Source organism: Panthera pardus, unplaced genomic scaffold (assembly GCF_024362965.1).
Source record: "Panthera pardus isolate Hobbes unplaced genomic scaffold, ASM2436296v1 HiC_scaffold_17, whole genome shotgun sequence".
NCBI classification, from domain to species: domain Eukaryota; kingdom Metazoa; phylum Chordata; class Mammalia; order Carnivora; family Felidae; genus Panthera; species Panthera pardus.
In genome coordinates this window covers 126,137,075-126,156,305 of record NW_026526732.1, presented here as the reverse complement: position 1 = coordinate 126,156,305, position 19,231 = coordinate 126,137,075, and the positions used below count along the sequence as shown (strand labels likewise).

At 36.7% G+C, this 19,231-nt stretch overlaps 1 long non-coding RNA gene across 1 annotated transcript in view; it reads left to right on the top strand.

The window, feature by feature from the left end:
• Nucleotides 1-5,845: 5,845 nt before the first annotated feature.
• The window catches only part of LOC109249407 (uncharacterized), a 33,409-nt gene continuing 20,023 nt past the window's right edge, over nt 5,846-19,231 (top strand). The window contains exons 1-2 of the long non-coding RNA XR_002072551.2: nt 5,846-6,043; nt 7,247-7,380. This is a non-coding gene — a long non-coding RNA (uncharacterized LOC109249407). The remainder of the gene's footprint in view (nt 6,044-7,246; nt 7,381-19,231) is intronic.

The following is a 19,231-nucleotide window of genomic DNA, read 5'->3' as shown; positions in this document are numbered from 1 at the left end:
CTCAGTTGGTTAAGCATCTGACTTCAGCTCAGGTCAAGATCTCACGGTTCATGGTTTGAGCCGCATGTCGGGCTCTGTGCTGACAGCTCAGAGCCTGGAGCCTGCTTAAGAGTCTGTGGTTCCCTCTCTCTCTGCCTCTCCACACTCACAGTCTGCCTCTCTCTGCCTCTCAAAAAATAAATAAACGTTAAAAAAATTTTTTTTTAACATGCATGTTTCCTAGTGAGAAAAAGACCACTTGACTGGGATTCAGGAGGCTGGGATTTCAGTGGGAGTTTTGCTAATAAATGACTGGGTGGCCATGGGTGAGATAGAAAGACCTCTTGAGCCTCAGTTTCCTGGTCTATAAAATGTGACATATTTTAGTGTTTCCTAAACTGCATTGCTCTGGATACCAGTTCTGCAAGATATTAGTCAGTATTCCATGCTAAAACTGTGATAAAATAAACTTGGGAAAATTTGAGATAAATGAAGTTAGTAGGATTTTTTTCCTCTGAGATTTCTTAGTATTTTTTCTATACGATCTCCAGAATTAGGAAGTTTATGTATGATCTCCAAAGTGATTTGGCCATGGAACTCTTTTTAAAGAATTATCTATTGACAAAATTATTGGTAGTCATTACACTTTTTAAAACCCTTAAAGTTCTAGTAGAAATTTAATTCATGGCTATAAAAGTACTTTTTAAGTTAAAACAACAAAAAAAGGAAAGATCAGTAATGATGAGGAGAAGATGAGATTCAGATATTAAAGAAAATTTTATTGAGTACTTTTGTTCCTATTTTTAATTTTTAGATTAATTTGAGATGGAGGTTTATATGTCTTATGGATTAAATCCATCAGATACAATATTTTTATTTTTTTATTTTATTTAAGATATTTTTATGGTTTACTTATTTTTGAGAGAGAGAGAGAAAGAGGGAGAGAGAAAGACAGAGTGCAAGTGGGGGAGGGGCAGAGAGAGAGAGGGAGACACAGAATTCGAAGCAGGCTCCAGGTTCTGAGCTGTCAGCACAGAGCCTGACACAGGGCTTGAACTCATGAACCATGAGGTTATGACCTGAGCCAAAGTCAGACACTTAACTGACTGAGCCACCCAGGTGCCCCAGATACAATATTTTTAAATTATTTCTCTCTTTATAAATTTTAGAAGCGTAGAGAATGATAAAGAAAATGTGAGAACAGACAATTATAAGGGAAAAGAACCCAGAAGAGTAGAAACGTTCTTGAGAGTAGTAGAAAAGTTCTTGTCCCTTCTTGACAACATAAGGTAGAGTTGTACTGGCAAACACTGGCATATATATCTCCTCTGGGTGCATAGGAATGTCTCTATGGTCTGCCCAAATCCTTTTAATCTGGATCCAACCTGTTTCATCCTAAGACTCCCAACACTTAGTGTTAACTCATGAGAAATCATCAGCCCGACATCAAGTAGATGACAATAACAATCACAAATCCCATGTATCATATACATGCTACTGAAGGAATTTAATTACAGAAGAAAATCTTTTCAATTGGCAAAGTGAAATAATGATATAAAAATGGAATTTGGAGGTTGATCAAAGAGATACAACCTTGTGCTTTATGATAGACTTGAGGACAAAGAATTTAGTTGCTTTCAGTGGAGGCACATTTCGTGACTACTGACTCTATTGCTTGGTCTGCTGGTGTCAGCTCTGACCATTACAAGGATCCTGCCACGAACTTGAGTGCCCTCAGTTATGGCCACCATTTGTCAGTGGTGATGCGTATAAGGCCCAAAGAATGTGTTTAGAGTGGAGAAAGATCTGACTAGTGTGTTAGGCCCCTCTACTGGAGAAAGTGAAAGGCAGGGATAAAATAAGTCTCTGAAATAAACACACACACCATGACCGTATTTTGTTTTGAAACTTTTGTCTAGACTTTTCTTTCATTTCCTTCCAGGTATAGCTTGGCTTACCTTCGTAGTCCTAAATTAGGTAATTAATTCACTTGAATTAACACCAAAATGAGGCATTCTGGATAATATCCAACTTGGCTCTTAGGTTTTACTATCTATTACTGGTTAAAATTGACACTTATATCCTATGAAAATATTGTAATGTTTTGTTAAAAATTATGTATTTCATTTTTTGGATATGGAAGGTACAAAGTAAGTCCAGGGGGCATACAAAGCTATCTTCAAATTTAGGAATATTTTTTCAGGTAATGAGTAGATGATTTTGGTTTATCCCAGCATGCAGCATTTAATTTCTAGGTGATTCCAATATAATGAAAGATTCCATTCTGGACAATTATTTAATTCTTTTTGATAAAAGTTATTAATTCACTAACCTATACTAAAGGAAGTAATTTGATCCATGGATTGTTTATTAAAGTATGATGAGTGGTTATACCAGAAAAATAAAAGTCACCCAAACCTATTTCTTAATAGAAAAAGAAAGGAGAAACAAAAACAATTCATGAGAGGCCAAGTTCCAAAAATTCCCTTTCCCTCAAATATTTTAGTAATAAGAATATATTTTGAGTATTTCCATTAAGAAGAAACACTACGTGAAACCTGACCTAATAGTCATGAGACTCATTTCATGTAATACCTATCAAAATCAGGGGTGCCTGGGTGGCTCAATAGGTTAAGCATCGAACTCTTGATCTCAGCTTAGGTCTTGACCTCAGGGTCATGAGCTCAAGCCTTGCATTGGGCTCTGCACTGAGCATGAAGCCTACTTAAAAAAAAACAAAAAGAAAAAACAAAAAGAAAAACAAAAAACCAACAAAAAAAAACCCTCCACCACACTGAACATGGAGCCTGCTTAAGATTCTCTCCCTGTCTCTCTCCCTCTGCTCCTCCCTCACTTGAGCTCACTCACTCACACTCTTTCTCTCTCCCTCTCAAAAAATAAAATAAATAAAATAAATCATAGTAATCCTCTTGGATACAGACAACATGTGCCATGTTCCTTTGACTCTTTTCACCTTGTTTTTCTAGGATAACTCTCAGGAAAAATTAATGACATCGCCTTTATGAAGACACTGTTCTGTGAATATACTGTGTCCTAAACACATCTACCTTCCTTTTTCTTTAATGATGGTGCCATTCGTAGTTCTGTTCGTGTAATCTGCAGTTCATATTTGTAATCTGGAATAAAATTTAAGCCTCTTAATAATTTTAATTTTTTTTTAACATTTATTCATTTTTGAAAGGCAGAGAGAGACAGAGTGCGAATGGGGAGGGGCAGAGACAGAGGGAGACCCAGGAACAGAAGCAGGCTCAGAGCTGTCAGCACAGAGCCCTACGCGCGGCTGGAACCTAGGACCGCGAGATCTTGACATAAACCGAAATTGGCCGCTTAACTGGCTGAGCCACACAAGCGCCCCAAGCCTCTGAATAATTTTAAACAAAGCATCTTGGGGGGAAATTTTTAAAAAGAACTTGGCACACCAGCTCATGTTGCTTTTGTTAGCAGTGGAGTAGGCAGCTATTCAACTTTCATTTTGGCATTTATTATGACTTTATAAAGTCACTTACCAGATTATCATTTAGTAGGATGAGGAAGCCAATTCTACATAGTCCAGGTTATATTATCTTTGGAATAAATTATTCAGATGATCAGTCTGATTCTTTATGTAGGCTTGGCCAAGAAGTTACTTCCTTAAATGAAATTCAAGCAACACGAAAAAAGAAAGTTAACTATACAGAGGAAGCGCCTTTTTGTTTATTTCTGTTGAAAAATAAACTTCGTGGCTCTTGTTACTTGAAATTCAGTCTAACTTTCAAAGAAAACTTCGTTTTGTGTCAGAAAAACATCTCCCTATAGGCTAATTGCATATATTGCAAAGGAACTTAATCTTTTTCCATTCTTTAAATTACAACTCATTTATTTAAAGGAATACTTGTCAAAAGAAAGCTTTAAGTAGTGAGTTAAAAAAGCAGTGTTAAATAATTGAATTGACTGTGATAAAATTGCCTTAGTTTAAATAGACTAGTCTGTTTAATGAATTGTGCTTTTATAGGGTGAGATAAATCTAATGTGAACTCAAGTGGCTACACCAGAAACACTGAATTTGGATAGATTGTAAGAAAGCCAAGATGAGGCATTTATAATATTGCAGTTACATGTGATTTTAGTAAAATTGTCGTTGACTACAGAACAGTATTTTTGTCAAGGTTAATAATAATGAACTTAAAAATATTATCAAGAATCTTACATACATATTGAACAATTCAGATCACCTGAAGAGGAGGGACTATATTTGTTATTACTTTTTCTCCTGTAAAAATAATAACTTGAGTCTTAATTAGGAACATAGCACTCAACTTTCAATTTTTAGGAAGAGATTTAGCTTACAAACTTTCAGCATTGCAAGAAATCATTTTGGCAATGAGATGGTGGCAGGAAATTAATTTTGCATTTTAAAGTAAATTTGGCAGGTTTACTTTCCTGTTTAATGTTGAAAAGGGTTTTTATAACGTACCATTAAGCTACCGTGTAGTCAGCCTGTGTAGCAATGCTTGGTTATCACTTCAAAAGAGAACCTTCGCTGGAACATTTTGTAGCCCTTGATTATACTTCTTGTGTTGTTAAGTGTTGAAATACATTTTATGTGCTTAAAAACAGAGAAGCAACTTAAGGAGAAAAAAAACTAGCCTAAAACAAGTACAAACATACGGATCTGTTCTCATCAAAAAAGAATCATGAACTAAGACTGGATCATGTACTAGGTTGGCAATTCATGTTCAAATTGGCGGAATGGTGGAGACCAAATTCTTTGTTGCATAGGTCAAGGCTAAAAGGAAAGAGTAGGGCAAGATATTATCAGTTCACACATACCATTGAACCATTCCGCAATTTAAGAGCTATCTCTTCTTTTTATCTGACCCATGAAATTCCTATTTTAGTACTTATTATCTGAGAAGTAGCTTGTTAACTTAAGGCAAAATTCCTTTCACCATCCACACAGAGACTTCCTGCTTGGTATGTAGATTCTTACTCTGAGGAGTTTCTAATGATTGCCGTGAAAAAAATTTGAGAAACTCAACAGATGAACATGGGGGAAGGGAAGGAAAAATAAGATAAAAACAGAGAGGGAGGCAAACCATACAAGACTTAAATACCGAGAACAAACTGAGGGTTGCTGGAAGGGAGGTGGCTAGGGGGATGGGCTAAACTGGTGACAGGCATTAAGAAGGGCATTTTTGGGGGGATGTGTGCTGGGGTCTTATGTAGGAGATGAATCACTGGGTTGTATTCCTGAAGCCAAGACTACATTGTATGTTAACTAACTTGAAAATAAATTAATAAAACAAAACAAAACAAAAAATAAATCCTTTCAACAAGCAACAATAAAAAATATGAAGTCAAATTCAAGGTTTAAAATGTGTGACGAGGTTTCAACATGTAAAACCCTGATTTCAAAGTCACGGTCTAGTTTATATTAGCAAGCAAATTGGGGTGTTGATATAACCTGAATAATTCGAGTACATTCCCAAACTTAATTTTCTTTAATTTTAGAATATTTCATATCAACTTTTTTTATAATTAGATTTTTTGTTTTTTTTTTACAGAAATTATGCACGCTTGCTACAAAAACTTATAATGACAAGAGAGGAAAATAAATAATACCCATAATTTTATCCATTTATCCTATGCTCTGTAACAATTTGAGTACCTAATACGTACAATACATATTTTGTGCCTTTATGGAGTTTATAGAATATCAGAGATAACAGATATTAAACAGAGAGTCACAAAAGGACTCTATGATTGCAACAGACTCCAATGCTATGAAAACAGAGTCCAAGGTTCTCTTAGGATGCATGACATGGGGACCTATTGTAGACTAGGGGAAGGGGTGAATATTGTGACAATGTGTTTCAGTCTGAAGTTTGAGCAGAGCCTGGTAAGAGGGTAGGAGTGGTGAATGGGAGAAGAACATTCTAGATGGAAGGAACTGTGAGTGGCCAGGCCCTGAGGACGGAAGGCCATTGGCAAGTTCCCAGAGGCCCAAATGCCTGGGGAGCGGTGAGCAGAAAGGAAGGTGGCAGAGACAAAGCTGGAACAGCAGGTCAGAACCAGATCATGTGGCACCTTTGAAGGAACTCAACTTTTCTAAAAACAGTGAGAGAGAAAAAATATTAATAGTTTGAGCCAACTTGTTCTTTCTCTTTCATTAATTCTTAGAGGATCAGACATTATACGCTGTTTGTAACTTGCATCTGTATTCATTAAATGTTCTTCCACAACAATTTTGTTTCTGCTAATTAGTTTCATTATACGGATTTTTCATAGTTTACTTCACCACACTCCTATTTTATACCTTTGAATTTTTGGTTGTTTTAGCTATTATTAACACTGATGCAATGAATATCATTGTGGAGACATATTTGTACACATTCGTAACTGTTTCTTTGGGAAAAATTCACAAACAGCACAACAGGATTTCTCTGTCAAAGGATAAGGACATTTGCAAGCTTTTAATATGAACTGCCAAATTGCCTTCCAGAAAGATTGGAACAATTATTTCCATGGTAGTGTAAAAGACCATCTGTGACAAATCTACTTTTTGAGCCTAAGTTATAGAGATGACTGGGGGAAATTTTCAGGTTCTATGAGATAGTCTTAAATAGCTATTTGCAAAACTGGAATTTACTTGGAGATTCTTAGTTGATAATTAAATCTGAGCCATGTGCCTGGAAATCTATAAAATTCCTGTCTTCCAATCTGATAGGTTTCAGTTAAGAATGAATCGCGTGCGCTGATTACTAAAATATGTTGTCAGCTTCAACGTCTGTAGGTGACATGTCATTTTTTTACATTTGTACAGGTAGTGAAAAACTTTAACTTATACATAGGACACATAGAAACTCTGCATTTCAAAAATTTGAATTTGGGGCAAATTATTGAAATTCATGATTAACCCATGAGGCTGGGTCCCCCCAAATACAAACACATTCAAAAACAGATTTCGAAAGTGTCAAGAAATATTAGAAAAGTATCCTTTACTCAGTATGATTAAGTCTACCTCAGATGCTCCAAGCTATTTTTAAGCAATTGCTTGAAATTTTCAACACCAGAGCTGATACGCTATCACTGGGTTTCTCACTAATTCCAGCTCTCACTCTTGGCAATACACCCCAGCTTTGATCTGCCTCCGGCTCTTTGGCTTCCACATTCAGATTTTGTTCTCTCTGGCTTTTACTCATTGCTTTCCTTAATGGATTTTGGCTTCTCCTAACGTTCTGGGTTTTCTTACTCTGTACAACCTCAGATGGGCAGACCTTCGTTACCCTCATGCCCGGCTCACCTCACTATGGCTGTCTGGAACACACGCCCCTGTAAACTGTCAATGAGACCCCCCTGGCCTTGTCATCTTTGAGTTGGGGCAGATATTTGAACAAAAAGGTATGTATTTTCTTAACTGTTCAAATAATTGTGTAAACGTCCCAATAAGCCATAAGGTATTTATGAAAAGTTTCTTTCATGTAATTTTGGCAAAAATATAAAAATAAATGACACATTTCCTATTTCCATGACAGTTACAGTTAATGCTTATAATGACATGTAACTTTGAACTAAGAAATTAATATTTTACTTGAATTAATAAGTGGGGATACAGTATTTTATAGCACCATCACCCTGAGAGTGCCACAGACTTGTGTGTTGCAGACATACATAATTAAGTGCTAACTTCAGTGGCTAATTCAGCAAAGGCTCTAGGACTTCAAGGAGGGAGAGGGGGCTCAGTCCCTGTTTGAGTAGTTAGGGAAAGTTTCTTGGATAAAGTGGGCCTTCGAGAGTAAATATTATTTAGGTAAGCAGAAAGGAGAAGACAGAGCACAGAGGAAGGGACTCATTTTGGCAAAATGAAGGAAATGCATGAAGCATGGTATGACTTGAAATGACAGAAACATTTCAATGACCTGTTCGAGTTTTGCCATACTTTGTGCTGTGATCATTGACAAAGCGGTTTTCTTCAGACATAAAATTAATGCACTTGACTGACCCACCTTTGTCGGGGTACGTACTTTTTTTGTTTTAATTTTTTTAATGTTTATTTTTGAGAGAGAAAGAGAGACAGAGCATGAGCAGGGAAGGGGCAGCGAGAGAGGGAGACACAGAATCTGAAGCAGGCTTCAGGCTCTGAGCTGTCAGCACAGAGCCCGACGCGGGGCTTGAACTCGCAAACCACGAGATCATGACCTGAGCCGAAGTCGGATGCTTAACCGACTGAGCCACCCAGGCACCCCTGTACTTTTTAACTGTATTTCCTAATAATGACATTGGCTCTATTCTGCCATTCATCCTGTTTTATTCTTACTCAAGAGCACGTGAAGCTCATAGAACAAGTACTTGGAAAATGATTTCTAAGCGAGGCAAATGGAATATAAGCAAATCGAATGGAGCAAATAGTTATTTAACGCTCCCATTTCTTCAGCCTCTCAGTTGTTCTTTTACCTTTTTTTTTTTTTTTTTGCATTCACATTCTTCAGTCTTCCCTTCAGCAACTTGTACAGGTGCCTCCGAATTCAAACATAGTATAGAATAATATTCCCTCAATTGGTGCCTCTGGTATCATTTCTCTCTACTCCACTTTCCAGACAGACTGGTAATTAGACTACTTAAAAAATACTGCTTTTATTTCAGGACATTTCCTGATCCAAACCCCTACACTGGTTTTCCATCATCACCTGAAAGGCAGAGTTCTCCACACCATCCAGCCTACTGCATCTCCTGCTAGTGCCCCAAAGGTCATTCCTCAAAAACTCGCTGGTTTTTGTTTCATTCCCCACTGTGGAATATTTCTACCTCTCCCTTCTGAATTCACCATGGCCGGTTTCAATGTTACACATGCCTTTGTTTCATTCCCCACTGTGGAATATTTCCACCTCTGCCTTCTGAATTCACCATGGCCGGTTTCAATGTTTACTTCCTTCTTCACTAAGCAAACGGGCCTGTATAGGTCCTACTGGCCCGCTGACTCCTTTTCTGATCAATCCTGTGTACAGAGCTTTCTTCCATTATGTCCAAAAATGAATTAAAACTTAGGTGGCACGTACAATTGATCAATCTTGTATTGTTATTTTATATTCTTCCATATTATATGGTTATTCCAAGTAACAGATAACCTCTTTGAAGATGGTGACAGACTTTCCATTACCCCACCCCCACAGAGTAGGCCTTACTTACGGCATTTATAAGTCCTGGATTACACTCTGTTTGTTTTTTAAGTAACCTTTAAAGGTATGTATCTCACTGGTAATAGGAAAAGAAAAACAGGAAGGAGTGAGGGAGATCTGCTTTTCATAGACAGGATGCTCAACTTTTCAGCATTTCTTTAGGAAGTTCATGCTGTTCAACTGTTGCATTCACCTTGGTCTCTTCCATAGCATTTCACAGGTTAATAAAACCTAACACTTATCCAGTAGTTCCTACATGCCAGGCATTATACCAAGTGTTTTACATGAATTCTCTCATTCAACATTCATGCTATTCCTATGAGATAGACATTATTGTACACATTTTGCTGAGAAGGAACTAGAAGCTTCCAGATCAGTATCAGAACAAGTAGATGGTAAGACCAAGATTTTCATTCAACTGGATTCAATGCTTTTTCTTTCTTCTCCACATTTCTCTTCTTAAAGAAGATTCCTCAGTGAACCAAAGTGGAAATCAAGAACTTTTGTAAAGCTGAAAGAGAAGTATAATGTGGATGATTGGGAAGAATATTTTTCTTTTTGTAGGGAAGCATGATTCCTTGATTACACAAGGTGACAGGAGGTAGATGAAAAGCTGGTCCTTAAATCAGTGTAAGCATTTGTCCTGGTCAGGTAGAATATTGAAAGGTGATTGGCTTTTATAGCTAGACATGACATTTGTTGGCACATTGATCTGTTACTTCCAAGAATAGTTGTTATTTCCCTGATCTTAGCCATAAGGTTATTGATTTCCATGGAAGATGTGGGAAGACACTGGATGTAGAATGCAGACGATTAGAAATGGATCTGAAAGGAAGAAACATTTTCGAAAACTGATGGAACAAAAAAGATTTTCATTATCCTACTTCTTCTTATTCTGTCACCATGAACTTTTCCCACTGTAAAGGAATCTATCTTCCCAAGTGGGGAAAAATGATTTTTAAAAAGATAAGCCTGAAAAAATTAATTTAAGCTTAGCCATATTAGGGTGGCATTAAGGCACTCCCGGGTATATTTTATTGGTCCATTAATATAGGCCCCGAGTGGTTGAATACACCTAAGGCATGTACTGTATTAATGAACCAATAAAACATGCCCTGGAGTGCCTTAATGATATATTACAACCATTTCTATTACATACATAAATGCACTATTTGCTGGCTGTCTTGCATAGTTTTAAAGAAAATCTTCAATTAACCAAAAATATTGCATCAAGAACTCTTACCCACAATAAAAAAAAAAGCAACAAAGAATCCTGTAATTAACTTACTGGGCTAGTTACCCATGAGGTGATTCTGGATTGATTTAATCTTTGGAGCTTTTTCACTCCACGACTTAGGAAGAACTAGTTCTTTGGATTTACAATTGGATACTTTTAGGAAAGGAAACAGATGAAAGCTGACAGAATTCATGTGTTCCTTTCTTCCTTCAAATATCCCACCCCGGCTTCTGGTTATAAAATTAAATAGATTTTAATGACTGGATCCAAATGTTAGCCTTCTGTGTTCATATTGAAAGAATATCTTTTAGGAATTTGGGGAAAATTTTTTTGCAGAGCAATAAAGAATGCTATACACTCATAGGCAAACATGACAGGATTGCAAACAGTACGTGGGATCTGGTAAAAATGTCTTCTCCTGACCAACGTGGTGTCCCACTTATTTAACTCAGTGTTAGCTCCGCTGTTTTTTCACTGGAGCCATCAACCCAGACACATTTCTATGAGTGGGAGTGGGTGAAAGAGGGAATGGAAAGAAGGAGATATAATGATGATGAGACTGGAGATGACTTCTTTAGAGATTATTAGACAAGAGACAATGTTTTAATTATTTTTAGATCTATTATCTGTGGAGCAACCTTATGAGGGGGCTACTGTTCAATTTGTTGCATCGATGGGATATCCAAAGTAAAACCAGAAACTCTTCTACAGGTAGGGCTTGGGTTTGATCCCGGCCATCTGAATCCAAAGCCCATACTCAAGTGGGTAAAGTTTGGTGTGGCCACTCTGAGAAAAACAGAGAACTATTAATTTAATGCTTTCTTTGGATTGCAAGCACCTTTAGAGTAGGAGTCATTTCTAAAGTCTATACATCAACATTACATTTTACATAACATTCTTTCTCTCTGCTCCCTCTTTCGAGGGGCACACTGGTAGTGGAGAGACAGCTGGTAGACATGAAGGAGCCTCTCAGCAGGGGCTTCAAGGATGCAAGGTGACTTGCATGGAGCAATGATCCAAGACCCGGTGGGAATGGGGAGATTGCAATACTAGATACCAATGGCGAGAAAGAAGATAAGGTGTGAATGTCTCAACATTTGACCATGGTGAGAAGGTGGTGGTTGAGAGCCAGACATCCTTCCATTCCCACTGATGCTGTGATACTAAGTAGATCCCTTGACACTGACATGCCACCCCTGGGATAATGAATGAGTACAGAAAACCTTCAGGTTAGTCATAGCTGGAGAAAACACTGCACTGACTGATGAATCCTGAATTTGACCATGAGACTGACTGGGGGTGCATGATAGTAATGAGTTGCTAAAGAAAATATAAAATGAGAAAACTTTGTATATGCATGTTTGAAGCCTGAGATTACTATCCTCAGTTGTTTTATTCATGGACATTTTAATTGCTACAGATTTGCAACCTAAGAGAACCTGACTATGAAATGTTGTAAAAAGTCACTGAAGTGACTGCAGTTATTGTTTGTGGTAGAGTCATAGGTTAGCCATCATGTAATCATAAAACTTGCCTTTTCAAGGAATTGCATTTGAGCTTAATTTCTTCTTTAAAAAGATCTGTAAAACACTAGGAATTTCATTATTTTTTTCAGCTTTTTCAGAGCCAGTTTCCCTAACTGGATTTTATAATCCTGGAAAACAGTTGCTTATGGGTCTTCTCTGACTCCTTTTGATTTTTACTCATAGTTTATATTTGCCTTGCATGTTTTGTACTCAAGTGATATAATTCTACTGGCTTCATTTACAGAAGGGCTTAATCCATGTGTTGAAAGACATACTGCAGTGTTGTTCACTCAACCATTAGGACGCAAGAAAGTTTGTAAAATAAGCCTTTACTGCATTAAAAAATTCCGAGAAATCTACCAAACAGGTTATGCAACAATATCTTTAAAAATCCCACATATATTGAGAAGTAATTGATACCTCTTTATTTAAAGATGTTACTGAAGATTACTTTTTAAAGACAATTAGGTTGGTGCTATTTATAATGAAATAGTAATTTAATACCAGACAGTAAATCTACCATACAATTTCACTAGATAAATCCCTGCATCATGCAAGGTCACTGAGTTTGTTAAGTGACTCATGTGTTGGTTTATGTTCAATTTGGGAACCAGGACACAAGCTTTTCTGCAAAGTTGGCTGGATGAGTGAGCTCAATGTAGTCAGTTTCTTATAATAAAGCAGCATCAACATGTAGAACGTAATAGTGATGGCTGGACATTTGCAGTGAGTAATTTAATGGATGAACAATCTCACTATTCTTACTTTTAAAAAATTTAACACTGGTTTTGCTGATGGAGGCATCTTTGCTTACTCTAATAACAGCAACCTAAGTGTATGCTGCTTTAAACATTTCTGAAGCGCTTTCTCAGGCAGTATATCTTGTTGGATACTTTCTATGCCCTGAGACATAGATGTGGACAATATCATCCTCATTTTCAGGTAAGGAAATTATTACTCAGAGAAAATAAGTGGTTTACTTAAGGTAATTCACCTGCTAAGTGGCAAAATGCATTAGAATCAGGTCTTCTTATGTGTACTCAAGTATCTTCGTCATTCTTTTCCCCACACCAACACTTGGATATCAGTAGGTCAAGGCAGTGGGTCCAGAGTCCAAGGTGGTAGGTTGGGCATGAATGCAAACAGAGGAGAGGAAACACTGTTGAAATAATGAGCCAAATCTATATTTGGGGCATACATATTGCCTTTTAACTTTCTATAACACCGTAAGATAAACTGAAAATGCTTTATAGACCAGAAATTCAATTGAATCTAAAATCAAAATGGAGCTATCATTTGAAGATCGGATGAGATTATTAGCTCGTAACTTATTCAGAAAACTTTAGATATCCTGGAATTCTCATTCAATAAATATTGATTCTACCTTATTGACATAAAATGCTTTATAGTGGAATATAGGTGATGACCCACACTAACCGAAGTAGGAGGGTGTCATGGGACAAAGTGGAGCACATCTGATATAGTGCTAGGTTTGAGTTTAACACCAAATTCTTCTGCCTCGCTTGGGCAAATCATTTAACTTCTTTGTGGCTTAATCTTTTCAGTTGAAAAATGGGAATAACAAAACCTATCTCATAGAAGTGTTGTGAGGATTAACTTATAAATTACAGGAGTTATTCACCATTGCATGGATTTTAGGAAATCAATGAACCTTCCATAATTGCGATGCAGTAGTATATGTATATAGGCCCATGGACAGAACTCTAGAGAGAGTGCTCATTATTGCCATTAGATGCTCAAAGGACTGTTAGATGAACCAGCATTGTATGTGAAAAGGATTTTAAATAGTGAAACACTATGTAAATAGTGGCATTCAAGGGTAAAGAAGCAATGCTCAGGAGGGAAAAACAAATGGTAATTTTCAGTAGGAGAAAAAAAAATGTCCATTTGTCTTTAACAAACTTGGACTAGAATTCTATAAGATGATTCGGTAAGTCTAATTTACATACAACATAAATTACCTGTAATGGCAAAATTACTTTCACTTATAATAATTTTAAATATAGGCTTGTTAAACAGTGTGTTTGAACATATTCCATAGATGATAATCTCTAATTTACTAGTTTCTGTTTCTTTTTGAAATTGTAATGCATATATTTGAGATCCTTTTATAATTTTCCTTAGGTGATGTTGTTGAACACTTAAGTGTGGGATAAAACAAGTCTTCCCTGGTTCCAAGTAGTTAAATAATCTGTTCAATTCTTACCTTGACTTAATGAATTGATTTATAACACTTGAAGCATGTCAGTCCTTACCTCCTACTAAGATCCAGTATTTGGAATTACTAATCAATTCTCAACAAATATGACTTTTATGAAAATTGTCCTTTCCACACGTAAAACAAAAACAGACTCAACCTGGGGTAGAGTTGAGGGAGTAACATGGGGAAGAAGAAATAATATCAAAGATCTTACATTAGAAACCTTCCCTAAAGTACTAAAGAATCAGTACTGCATTTAAAAAATAGGTTGGGGTTGGTCAATGGAGCAATAGATATGCAATTTGGATGGAACACTTGCTCTCTCAGATATAAAGACATCATTGTCTGTGGAAAGAGTTCTATTGCATAAATAATGTTGAGATGACAGTGGAATTTAGATCTCCCAGTCTCTTCCTTGATTTTGGCAAGGTTGAATGTAGTGGAAACCACAGTGGTTCAGGAAGAATGCCATCATGATGTGATGTTTTATTACAGAAAAACAAAACCAGATGGTATAGGTTAGAATAATGTATCAGTTGATGTCCCAGCAGGAAATAGATGATTCATTCCAAAGAATATTTCAAGGAGTATTTAATAAAGGGGCCATTTGTGAAAATGTAGGTGGGATATAGGAGAACCATCAAGGAGAAGTACCCCAACACTAGTCACTCAGAGCCAATTTCCACCTATAGATCTGAAGAGGTAAATTACCTGGAAGGAGAGTCTTGTGGAGGGACCACCTTGTGAAGAGCCATGATCTTTATGGGGAGGAACCAGCAACTCACAGTGACCCACAGAGAGGGAGTTAAGGGATTATGAATACTCTGTTCCCACTCTCTTCTCTCCCTCTAATCTCCTGCCAGGTCTCTAGTGGTTGAACTCACGCAGAAGCCAGAGGGCAAGACAGCTCGTTGGTATACACTTTACAGGCTGGCTTTCTGCAGCAGAGGAGGGTGGAGAATTTAACTGAAGGGGTAAATGGAAGATATCTGTTACAGTTAAGCTGCAGGGGCAAGAACTCCCCCAACTTGGTGGCTTGCAATCCCAAAGTCTTCTCACTCAGGCTGAATGTTCAATGTTTGCTCTATTCACTATGGGATTTGACAGGGAAAGAACACACAGAGTAAGTTAGAAGCAGCTAAGCTTAAAGTATCTGAAACTACTTTCCTATCAGCATTCCTGGTGGTATTCAGAAAATATTATCAGTTAGCCTTCTATCTAGGACTTATTCCCAGAAGACTTTGCCTTTCACGATTCAGATAAAATGAAGAATAGTTTCTTTCTACCAAAATATTAGCAAAGTAGCATCATGCTGTATATCCAAAATAGACTCAATATCCAGCTTCCAAAACAACTCATAACATAATAACTTTTCCTTAGTATAGATGAGATTACCATCACCTTGCCCCTCACCAGTTATGTATTAATTTGGTTTGACTTCCAGTTGCTGGCAACTGTTTCCCTTTGCCTGAGGGCGTTCTCTGGCCCATGGAGTCTGCTCTGCCTGGGCATGCAACAGCCTCAGAGTACTGGGAAGATGCTGCCATGAAGGAGCGTCCTCAGTGAGACCCAGAGGAATTCTCTCATCCATGGATGGGACGGCAGTGAGGTGCACATTCCAGAGGATCTCTTACAGTTTCCTAAGGCCATAAGACTGTAGCCATTCAAGGGCAAATTACTTCATAAAGCACCTTTTATCATCTTCCTTCCCTTCCTTTTCTCACTTCCCCTTTCTCTCATAGTATCTCCTGGGTTCACCTTCCAAATAAACTCTGAGGACTCAAATCTTTATCTCAGGGTCTGCTTGGAGGGGGTAAGGGGGTAGAGGCAGGGGCAGGGGCTGACATAAACTAACACAGTGGACTATTTCTTCAGCTACAGGCTTCCTTTTATTTATACTGAATTGTGGGACCTGGAAGGACATTAGGAAGTCTTTGGACAAATATCATTGGTAGGTAAAGAGGTTATAGGCAGAGACAAAGAAAGTAGCCTAAAGTCGTTTAATGAAGACCTTGATTATAAAGCCTTTCACTAAGGAGGATGTGAAAATATTATAGATCTTAAGACTTGGAAATTCCTGAATTAGATATCGTTTAGACATTAACTATATATATATATATATATATATATATATATATATATATATATATTTCATGTTTTGCTTGAATCATTTAATCTACAAAGATTGCGAATGATTTATTAGATGGCTAAATTAGTTGCAAGGTTCTGTCTCCTCCACTTTAGCCAATGTGCACGGTGGAATAGAGACAGGATGACTGTAATAAATAGCCCATTCAGAAAACAGAAAATTGCATTATACGTAGTAATTGCCGTCCACAGTAATGATGAAATCTTTTTGGACAGCTGTTATGAAGTCCTGGCTGTGAGTGACATTCCTTGCTTAGAACTCAATTTTGCTTTCGGAGAGGAACTTCCTTGTCCTCTGTGGTCTCTGGTGCTGCCATCTGGGGCTTCTCGCTGGTCCATGACGTGACATGGCCACATTTGTAGTGGGAGTTGAGGGCTCCAGAGTTTTTTGCTGCATACTTCCTGTCTGTATGAGTTGGGTGGCTTAAGAGTTGTTTTAATTCTCTGCCAAGGGCTTTAAAAAGAAAGTATATTTTCTGTTTTTGCTATTTCATCAGACATAATCATTCAGAGAAGGAAAGGATCCTATGTCTAGGCTTAAACTCCAAACGTCACTAAGAGAAGAAAACAAATCCAATAATAATAATAACATTCCCATCATGAATATTTTTATGTCTAGCAATGTTTCTGCTTTTCAGGTGGGGGCAAAGGAAAAAAGATTTAAAGATACAAATTCACAAATAGACATCATTTATATGGATTTACAGTAAAAAATATGTGATACATATTTACATATTTTGGCCAATAGGAAATTCAAAATCATTTACATCAAGAATTTGTCATATAGGTGATATGTCTAAATAAACATTAACTCTTAAATTTCAAAGGATTTCAGGGTATTTTTTCAAAAAACCACATCAATAAACTAATAAACAAATGAATAGAAAACTAATCAGCCAAAGACTTTTAAGTTTTAACTCACAGCTGTTTTGGCAATATAACTTCCTTTAAAGTTACTAAGACTTTCCTCTCTTTGCTTGTAGTTAGTTCAATATGCTGGTACTCACAGCTACAATTCTTTGTTAGACATAATTCTTAAATCCAATTAATTTATTTTCTTTTTCATCACAATTTTTTTTTCTCTAGTCAATGACATTTACCTTAGGGACATCAGCCTTGGGTTGAGGGCCCGGCTCAATCTAAACTTTATCACATAATTATATTATTAGATCCTTAATGATTCAATTAAAAAAAATCTTATTCTCTAATCTTTGGAATCTAATCTTTGAGATAAGCATGCCCAAATTTTCAAAGATTTAAATTTTTGGAGGCTTCCTTTCTACTCTCTCTCTCTCTATATATACATACATACACACACACTCATACTATATACATATATATATATTTATAAAATATTTCTCTATATAGTTTTATATATTTATAGATTTATATATATTTGTAAAATATTTAATGCTTTTCTTTAATCTCTTGTTTATTTTTATTTATTTTTAAGTCAACTCTATGCCCAACGTGGGACTTGAACTCTGAACCCTAAGGATGATCTACTAACTGAGTCAGCCAGGCACTCCTACTTTAATCTTTTAATATGCAAAGACTGCCAATTCTTTATTAGATGGCCAAATTAGTTGCAAGTGTTTTCTGTGGTCATTTCTTCTTCTAATAGCTTGCCACATAAAGTTACTAAATCTAATGCATGCTAATGTAATTCTGTTTTCCAATCTCTTCTGCTGGAGCCACAGGCTAGGAAGGTGTGTGGTTTGCCTCTCCAAATATCATCAGCATCATTGTAACTGAATATTTTCCCACTGCCTAACTTGATAATTCACTTGCCTAGCTTCTGATATTAGTTTCCTAGTTTTCTTCTGCCAGTAACACAGATTTTATATTTTTTGTTACTACCCACTCTGACTGAAATTTCTGTGTAAGATAACACTAATTATAGTAGCAGGTAAACCTTGAAATATAAATGACTTAATCCAACAAGATGTTTGGTTTTGGCTCATGTAAAATCCAATAGTTGGAGGGGCTGTGGGTTCTGCTTTATAAATTCATCTAGCAGTCCAAAGTAGCAATACTCTGTTGTTTTAAATATATACTTTTCAAGGCACTGACACTTAGCCAGCAGATATGGAAGGGAGAATGCAGATTTGTTTATGGGAGGTTTAATTGTTTTATTTTTTTCTCCCTCATTATCTTTATTGATACTAAGAATCAAAAACAAGCAAAGTTTGGGGTGCCTGGGTGGCTTAGTCGGTTAAGCATCTGACTTCGGCTCAGGTCATGATCTCACAGTTGGTGGGTTTGAGCCTGGAGCCTGCTTCAGATTCTGTGTCTCCCTCTCTCTCTGCCCCTCCCCAGCTTGCACTCTCTCTCACAAAAATTAATAAAACATTAAAAAAAAAAACAAGCAAAGTTTGGTCTCATCTGCTCCTAGAACGTTTTCTTCCTTCTTAGAGTGCAGCTTATGGGAGGTTTTTATAGCCCAGCTTGGAAGCAGTACAGATCATTTCTGTCACGTTGCATTGGCTCAAAATCAGGCACTTGGCCATACTTAACTATAAGGTAGCTGTGGGCCCAGAAAGCTGTGACAACATGTAGATTTTGATAAACCCATAACATTATAGTATTATTTACTACACTGACTATTATTATTTTTAAAATTATCTTTTGATTCAGAGGGCTCTATTATTTATACATAATGGTTGTGAAGATCATATTCCAAAAAGAATTATGATTTTTTAATTTCCCACACTATGATATTTACTTTTAAATAAAACGAATAACTAATTTTATGCATGATCCTAGTAGCACAAAACATGACCTGAAAATTAAAAGACTAAACTTTTTATTTGAAGCCTGGTACGGTCTGGCTGTTTTATCTTGGGCAAATTACTTATCTTTAAATTTCATTTCCTTGTTTATGCACTGAAAGAAAAGCACAAGATGAGTGGCTTTCAACATTTTCTATGACAAAACTTTGGTT